At 44.3% G+C, this 9,409-nt stretch overlaps 1 long non-coding RNA gene across 1 annotated transcript; it reads left to right on the top strand.

Moving 5' to 3' along the window:
* Positions 1 to 2,464: 2,464 nt before the first annotated feature.
* On the top strand, positions 2,465 to 4,120 carry LOC139833069 (uncharacterized). Its single transcript, XR_011748142.1, has 2 exons — positions 2,465 to 2,697; positions 3,910 to 4,120. It is a non-coding gene; the product is annotated as an uncharacterized lncRNA (long non-coding RNA).
* Positions 4,121 to 9,409: the final 5,289 nt, after the last annotated feature.

Below are 9,409 nucleotides of genomic sequence, written 5' to 3'. Positions count from 1 at the left end.
TATTGTAATCCTGTTGTAATGTACCGCTCGTGTTAATTCCTCTGGCATCACGTGTGTGATTCTTCGCGCACGTCGTGTCGGAGGGCGTCTCTGAATCGATATCATGCGGATTTTGGCGGGATCGCTGGAATCCTCATGATACCGGTTCCGGGGCGTCACAAGTTGGTATCAGAGCTCAGGTTGACGGTACCCCACTAGTCCAGCCTGTAGGATAACCTTGCCAATGGTCGTTGAGTTTAGGGCGTCCAAACTATTTTCGAAAATTCGTTGGATAGATCTGATTAGTTCTAATTTTCTCCTTATCTATATTCTTTCTCCTCTTACCTTCGCGAGTTTTGAGTCTTCTCTCTTATCTGCTTCTCCGAGTATTAGGTTCCGATGTGGGTTGGACGATCTTTGCCTTATCCTAATAGGTCCGATCTTCGAAGGTCCCGACGGAAGCGCATCACCAACAGCAGAACAACGACTTCTTGTTAGTGGTGTCGCCGATCACCCCGGAGCAAGAACTCTAGTTAGTGGTGTCGAGGAGATCGACACTTCGCTTGAAGACCCGATAGTTCCACCTCTCTCCCCCGTACCTGGACGTGGAACCTCGGGGCGAGGTTCCTTGTTAGTGGTGTCGATTGTAACGGCCCCGGGTAGTACCCCTAATAGATCTGCTTGTTCTTTTTCTTTTATGCATCATCATGACATCATGCTTGCATCTCATCCATGTTTTCAATAAAATAAAACTATCTTATAAACCCCCCTTGTCTTCTCCTTTAAATAAAACCTAAGTCTCTCTCTCATAATTCTTATTTTATAATTAAGCCTTTCCAACAAATAAATTTTAAATATAAATGTGCTTTGTTTTGGTTACAAATAAATTAAATATTTTAAAAACTAGTTTTTGAAGCTCACTCTCTTTCCTGGTTTAAATTCAAAACAGAATTGAATCCAAATTTCAAATAGTTTGTAAAATGAAAATAAAAAGAAAACCCCTTCTCTCTTCCTGGACTGCTCTCCCCCTCTGGCCCATCTCTACTTCCAATCCGGTGGCCCATCTCGCCTCTCTCTCCCGCAGCCCAATCCAACCGGAGGCCTCTTCCTTTCCCTGGCCCAGCTCTAGCCCAACCCAACTTCTTCCACCGGCTCGTACCTCTTCGCGAGGAGAGGAGCTCCTCGTGTTGTCGTCTTCCCCCGGTGCGGTCACGCACATGGCGTGAGGAGGCAGTGATCCTCCTCGCCAACCACCACCACGCCAGCTCCCATCTTATCCTCCCCAACCACTCTGCTCCTCTCACACGCCTCTCTCTCCCTCATTTGTTTTCTTCTTCTGCAAGCCCAAACGAATCTGGGGAGAAACCCCATCGCACCATGGCCGCCGCCCACTGGCTTGGTCCGTGTCGACGCCTCCTTCCGCCCCGAGCTGCGCCGCCACCACCAATCGACGCCCCTCGACCTCCTCTACCTCCTGGCGAGAGGAATCGTCCCGGGACGCCTCACATCGCCGTCGCCGACCTCGTTTCTTCCTCAGCCCCGGCGGACCTTCTGCTCGATTCCGGCCGCTACCGACTCCCCCTTCATCCGCCGTGGCCTCCTGCTTGTTCCTGGTGATCTCCTCTACCTCCCAGTACTCCTCCCCTTCTCCTTCGTCCCCTGATTCGACCTCCCGTCGTTGATGCCGGCCGCCTCCTCCGCAGGACACCTCCGACGACGACGCTCCGGCGACCTCCTGGAGACGGCGCCGCCATCTTCTGGTCCGCGCCGGCGAGGCGTACCCAACGCCCTCGCGCGCGCATCCGGGGGCCCTCTGCAACGCCCGCGCCACGCGACGCCGAGCCGCAGTCACCGCGTCTCCCTTCGCCGCGCACGGCATCTCCGCGTCGAGCACTTTCCGTGCGTGCCTGGATGGTTCGCCAGCCTGGCCGCCACGTCCGCTTCTTTGGTCCCACCCGTCAGCGACGCGCGGGTCAAACCGCCGCGGTGAGAAAACCTTTCCCCAGATCTAGATCTACCTTTTTGCAAAACGCCCCTGTTTCTTTTAAAGTCTTAACCCACAGTCCTTGGCCCTGTCTGTTTACACGATAACCCCCTGCCATGTTTTGTAATAAACCCGGGGTCCTTCCCCCTGTATGAATATGATTTCTGGGTCCTTCCCTATTTAATAAAACCTGTTTTATGTTTTAAATTAACAATAAAACTTAATCTGTTAATAACTTTAAATCTGTAATTCGAAATAAAATGTCTTCTATATGAAAATTGATCAGAAAAATGTGCTGGACATGAATATGCCATCCATGCTTGCTGTTGCATCCTGCATCATATAAATTCGCGATAGTTTGCATTATCACCTAATATGGAACATATGGAATATGTGGGATATTATATATATGTTGTCCCGATTCCATTTAACTTTGTTGTAGCTCACCCCTGCCATGTTTGCTATGATAATCCACCCTTAAATTTGTCGGCAGAAAATGCAACTCCAACCTAATTGATTGTCCGGGGTTCCGACTCCGATTAATATGGATAAGTTGCACCGCATCATCCTTGCCATGTCATGCATATCATCTTGAGCATGCTGGTTCTTTATTCGTAGTAGTAAGACTTGCATACGTTGTGTGTTCCAGCATTTGCTTCTTCATGGATAGGATCACGAAGTGGTGTGTGAGATACGACGAGTTCTCCGACAAGTTCTTCTGCAGCTTTTCACAGGCGAGCCCACCCCTTCACCTATTTTACTTTTACATGCTCTTTTGATCTATTGCTATCCTTGTGTTGCGATTCTGTTGTGTCACGTGTCCTATCCACCTGTTACCTATATGTCCGAGATACACCTACTCGCCCTACCTATTGTTTGTTGTTTGCCAGCTTTGCGAGTCGTAGGCGAGTTTAGGGTCTTGTTGATATCTCGAGATGTTCGGGATATCTTGTTGGGAGCTTATCACATGCTATATCATTTGTTGGAGATAATCACACTTTATTTATTTGTTAACAACTAAAATTGTAAGCAGAGGCATCTGTGAGCCCCTTTGCGAAAGCATCGGAACTTTGACTTGCTAATGTCCCCTAGGACCCGAGTTCTTGTTATCTGTTCCGAGATTGAGCGCTCTACCCGTACGTGGGGGAATGGGACCCCCATCACCCACTACCTTTCCTCGAGTCTGTTTATTGGGAGCCACAACCTTGGTTTTATTTGCCCATATGCATGATGCACGATTTATTTCCTGTTGCCTTCGGGTGTTTATTTCTGTACTGTACTCATAACGCGGGACTCCTTATCCTTGGCCGGTCGTTAGTGCCCGCCTTGGAAGCCGTCGCAAACCTCTGGGTCCGTATCGGAGTACGGCCGAACTTCGTCACGGGTAGCTTAGTTGGGTGGCTCCCATTAAACTTTCTCTTGCATTGGGAACGGTCTTGATGTGAGACTCCACCTGTAGTAAGTGGGTTCGAGCATGCGTATGGTTACATTTGGGCAACCCCTGCAGGGTGTACATCTTATCGATAAGCCGTGTCCGCGGTTATGGACGACTTGGAATTGTATAGCTTGATCATAGAACAACCTACACCTTATTTCCTGTTGCTAATAATTTGCTAATAAAACATTTTCAAAAAGTGTGTGTGCCTTTGCCAGTACCTCTTTGCGAAGGGGGATCGCATCGGCTGTGTTATGTTTGCAGAGTATAGAACTGTTACCTTGTGCGCTCTCTTATCTTCTCTGAGTAGACGGATGTTGTAGCGTGTCTCTATTGGATAGTAGCTTTGCTGCCGCTAAACTCCACATATAGCCGGGTGAAGTTTATACCGCCCACCAGCGAGCATAGCTGGTCTTGTCTCGCAAGTACGTGCCAATGGTACTTACCCTCGCCTTCTTTTCTTTTTGTCTCCTCCCCCTTTTGTCGGCAACCGATGGCCCGACTTTGACAGGTACGAGATGACGACGTTAGCAAGGTTACCCTTCCGGCTTGGCCTGGGCAGGGTTATGGACGTCACTGGTTATCTTCAGGACTCTTAGTCCAATTTGTATCTTGTCCGTACTCGGGCGTATTTGATCTTCTGTATGATTCGGATCTTTGTATTGTGTATTTGTATCTTGACTCGTTGGAGTCGTTGTTGTATATATGTATCTTGTGGGCTCTATTGTAATCCTGTTGTAATGTACCGCTCGTGTTAATTCCTCTGGCATCACGTGTGTGATTCTTCGCGCACGTCGTGTCGGAGGGCGTCTCTGAATCGATATCATGCGGATTTTGGCGGGATCGCTGGAATCCTCATGATACCGGTTCCGGGGCGTCACAAAAAGGGAAGCGTGTATCCTTCTTAGTCACACTAAAATGAAGTTTTTGGGAGGTTTTTGAAATTTCCATGTTTGAAACCCAAAACCACGTACATCTCTTCATGCTTGACTTAATTTATAAGACATAGTTTAGGGGTTAGGGGGTAGATACATGATTTGTATGGTTTGATATTTCTAGACCTTGTTTATCAACTTTAATGCTTACTATATGACATAAGATGACTATGTGATTTGGTTTTTCATTTTTCTGTTTTTTATTTTATTTTTCTGCCCATTTGAATCTTGGTCAAATCCTAGGTTTGACCAAGATTTAGACAAGTTTAACACGTGAAAACGAATAAGTAAGCATGGATCCTTCTTAGTCACTCAAAAATGTACCAATCGATAGATGTGTTAACTTTGCTTCATGGAAATAATAATGTCATGTAAATGAGTTAACTTGGATTTCCTACCCTTGAATCCATAGGAAACTTTGTTCTAATGCACTATAATAATCAATCGAGTTTTTACACCAACAGGTCTGTCACTTACGTGTGGTGCCCACGCGTGAGGTCCCACACTTCAGTGAGCACAAGTCACGTGCAATAGGTACGCAAACTGCCAGCCATCTTCTTTGTCAAGAGAAGACGCATCAGGATGCTTATTGGAAGTCCGTGGGTCCTTCTGGATCCTTCTTAGTCACTCTAAAATGAAGCTCTTGGGAGGTTCTTGAAATTTCCATGTTTGAAACCCAAAACCACTTCTCTTCATGATTGACTTCATAAAACATGGTTTAATTAGAGTTTTAGGGGTAGATATATACATGATTTTTCTGGTTTGAATATATATGTCTCTAGACCTTTGTTTATCAACTTGAATGCTTACTATACATATGACATAAGAATGCTATGTGCTTTGGTTTTTCATTCTTTTGATTTTTTTTTCTGAATTTTTAGGGCCATTTGAATCTTGGTCAAATCCTTGGTTTGACCAAGATTTAAACAAGTTTAAAACATAAAAATGAAAAGGGAAGTCTGTATCCTTCTTAGTCACTCTAAAATGAAGCTTTTGGGAGGTTTTTAAAATTTCAATGTTTGAAACCCAAAACCACTTCTCTTCACATGCTTGACTTCATAAGACAGAGTTATTTAATTTAGGGGTTAGGGGGTATAGATACATGATTTGTGTGGTTTGAATATGTATGGACCTTATTTATCAACAACTTTAATGCTTACTATATGACATAAGAAAACTATTTGCTTTGGTTTTTCTTTTTCAATTTTTTTTTTCAATTTTGATGCCCATTTGAATCTTGTCAAATCCTAGGTTTGACCAAGATAATTTAAACAAGTTTAAAACATGAAAATGAAAAGGGAAGCATGGATCCTTCTTATTCACTCTAAAATGAAGCTTTTGGGAGGTTTTTGAAATTTCCATGTTTGAAACCCAAAACCACTTCTCTTCACATGCTTGACTTCATAAGACATAGTGTAGGGGTTAGGGCGTTTGTCAGTGCGCAGGAGGTGCGAAGCTGCGAGCGAGCGAGTCGAGCGAGGCCGAGAATGAGAGAGATGTTTTTTTCTTTTTATTTTCCGTGAGAGGGACAACAGAAGGATCCAGAGACGACTTCCACTACGCATCCTGGTGCGCGTCTTCTCTTGACAAAGAAGATGGCTGGGAGTTTGCGTACCTACTATAGTACTACTACACAAGAACCATATACATGTCAAACTTTTCAATCATGACCCACATGCATTTTATGTATATATTCACAACTTTTAATGCATGCATGAAAACTCAGCAAAATATGTGCATTTTGGGTTGTCGCACATAAATGTGCTTTTACTTGTCTGCCACACCAATCCAATTTTCATGTGAGGGGGAAACATGACACGCGATGGACATTTCCAATGTTTCACGAATTAATTATCTCAATTTGCATCCATATATATATGCGCCTGGTTACTGAAAGATCGAACCAAAGGTGAACTTGAAACGTTTTCATTTTCATGTTTTAAACTTGTTTAAATCTTGGTCAACCCTCTGATTTGACCAAGATTCATAAAAAATTCAAAAACATAGTCTTCTTATGTCATACAGTCAACATTCAAGTTGATAAAACAAGATCTAAACATATTAAAAGAAGAATCATGTATCTACACCCCCTAACCCTAAACTCTGTCTTTTGAAGTCAAACATGAAGATACGTGGTTTTGGGTTTACAAGATGGAAATTTCAAAAACCTCCGAAAAGCTTAATTTTGGAGTGACTAAGAAGGATACATGCTTACTTTTTCATTTTCATGTTTTAAACTTGTTTAAAGCTTGGTCAAACCTAGCTAGCTAGGATTTGACCAAGATTCAACAAGTGCGCATAAAAAATTCGAAAAAACCCCCAAAAATGAAAAACCATAACACATAGTCTTCTTGCGTCACATATATTGTAAGCATTCAAGTGTTGATAAACAATATCTAGACATATCAAACAAGAAAAATCATGTATCTATACCCCTAACCCTCAATTTGTCTTATGAAGTCAAGCATGAAGAGAAGTGGTTTGGGTTTTCAAACATGGAAATTTCGAAAACCGCCCAAAAGCTTCATTTCGGACTGACTAAGAAGGATCCATGCTTACCTTTTCATTTTCATGTTTTAAACTTGTTTAAATTCTTGTTCAAACCTAGGATTTGACCAAGATTCAAATGGGCATAAAAACAATCGAAAAAATCAAAAATGAAAAACCAAAGCACATAGTCTTCTTATGTCACATAGTAAGCCATTCAACTTGATAACAAGGTCTAGACCTATTCAAACCAGAAAAATCATGTATCTACCCCTAACCCTAAACTCATCTGTCTTATGAAGTCAAGCATGAAGAGAAGTGGTTTTGGGTTTCAAACATAGACATTTCAAAAGCCTCCCAAAAGCTTCATTTTGGAGTGACTAAGAAGGATCCATGCTTAATTTTTCATTTTATTGTTTTAAACTTGTTTAAATCTTGGTTAAACCTATGATTTGACCAAAATTTGATTCGGCATAAAAATTCAAAACAAATCAAATAAATGAAAAACCAATGCACATAGTACATCTTCTTATGTCATATACTAAGCATTCAAGTTGATAAGCCAGGTCTAGACATATTCAAACTAGAAAAATCATGTATCTACCCCTAACCCTAAACTCGATTTGTCTTATGAAGTCAATCATGAAGAGGTGTTTTGGGTTTCAGACATGGAAATTTCAAAAACCTTCCAAAAGCTTCATTTTGAAGTTACTAATTAAGAAGGATCACTACAAGAAAAGTTTGGCAACTTTTCTTGTAGTGGATCCAGCTTAATTTTTCATTTTCATGTTTTAAATTTTGGTCAAACCTAGGATTTGACCAAGATACAAATGGGCATAAAAATTCAGGGTAGCATCATACCCCCCTCCTTCCCGCGTAGAAAAAGTGTTAGGCGAGTAGTAGAATGGCATGACCAACAAGTTTCAAGTAAAATTTTGAATATGACCAAAATATACCAATTGATAGATGTGTTATCTTGGCTTCATGGGTGTGTGACCTAAGATTGAGCCATGGTACATTTTGCCAACAAAGTAGCAATTGAGTTGGCTTTCTACCTTAGTAGGCGTGCATTGGAAGGATGCATTATGCCGGCAAAGTTTTCCATCGGTCAAACTTTTCCGGTTTCTCATACGATGTTGGCTCCTTGAAAAGCATTGATGTGATCATATGAGGTTATGCAAAACTTCGCCTTTCCCGTACTTGCCCGAGCACTCGACACCCCTCGTCCCATGGCGACTCCTCCAGCCATAGCCCCGTGCACCCAGGCTCCACGACTCAGCCTCGGAGGGGTGTGCGCTAAAAGCTCGCAAATGTCTGTGTGCCATTGGTGTGCGATGAAGCAGGCGGCTCTGTGTCTTGCTGTGGCTAGACTCCTGGCGCCCTTTGATCTAGGAGAGGGAGAGGAGGGAGGGGGGTCCCATGAAGCGGCGGTGGCCCAGGTATCGGCGGCAGCCCGGCTCAGCGGCAAAGTGGGCTGGTCGGAGCATAGGCATGCGCCGGGGGCGAACCTCGCCGGGTGAGGATGCTTCCATTGTGAAGAAGCACTTGCCATCCAGGGCTTCGTGTTCGCCAACAAACTCAGCGCCTCGGTCCATGGCGTTGCCGTCGTGGGGACGTCGGGGGCGGCGGCGACGTGCTGCAGCCCCAGCCTTTAGTGGGGACCAAAGTGCGACCGACCACATCACGGCATCGGCAACATTGGGGATGCCGATGGGCATCCACTGCCACACACAGATTTGGGAGGTTCTGGCCGGGCCGAGCTCCAAACTTCCATCATCGGAGCCGAGGGCTTGGTACTTCAAATTCCGAATCAGGCAATCCTTCGACCCCAATCAGCTTCTGCCTGTGGTCCAAATCCGAGATATCTTGGCGGCAGCTATGCTGGTTAAGCTTAGCCGGACAGCGGCAATCGACGATCTGCAAAACCTAGATGCCTTCCGAGGATTTGCAGCAGCCGTCAATGCACTCGTGGAGGCATCGCATGCTGGTAGCAGCGGCGAATGCGGGTATGTTGTTTTACTCCCTTTGTATGCTTTTGTCATAAAAATCAATTTGCTAATTCTCATTCGATTGAAAATTAGACACATTCACCATCAACTCTCAAACAGTGGACACTAGTAATATGTAGAACTAGAAATTACACAAGATTTCTGTACTCCTAGTACTATTACTTCGACGCTGCATATTGTTTACACGAGGAAATTGCACAAACTACCGCTTAATTATTGCTGCCTTCGTTGCGTAAAACACTTTTTTAAACTGTAATTTTTTTCCGCACAAACCACCAACTATCGTGTTCTGTTGCAGGGAGGTTCAAATTTAGGATTGAGCTGTTTAAGAGCAAATCAGATGATCAGGGACCACCAACTACTATAGTTTTAAGGGATTTCTATTTTTGTGCCCTCGGTTCCTTAGTTGTGCTCAGTTTTCCCCAGCCCCTTAGTTTTTCCTCACTTTTCCCCAAGTCCTTGTTTGAAACCCGCAGAAGGCAGCTCAGACGGCAGGATTCCCGTTAAGTTGACCGCTCCGTTCTGATGTGTGGGGCCGCGTCGTGTGGGCCCGCGTCGCGTGGGGCTGGTAGAAAGGGAC

The sequence above is a fragment of the Lolium perenne genome, chromosome 7 (assembly GCF_019359855.2).
Source record: "Lolium perenne isolate Kyuss_39 chromosome 7, Kyuss_2.0, whole genome shotgun sequence".
NCBI lineage: Eukaryota > Viridiplantae > Streptophyta > Magnoliopsida > Poales > Poaceae > Lolium > Lolium perenne.
This window is presented reverse-complemented; position numbering and strand designations above follow the sequence as displayed.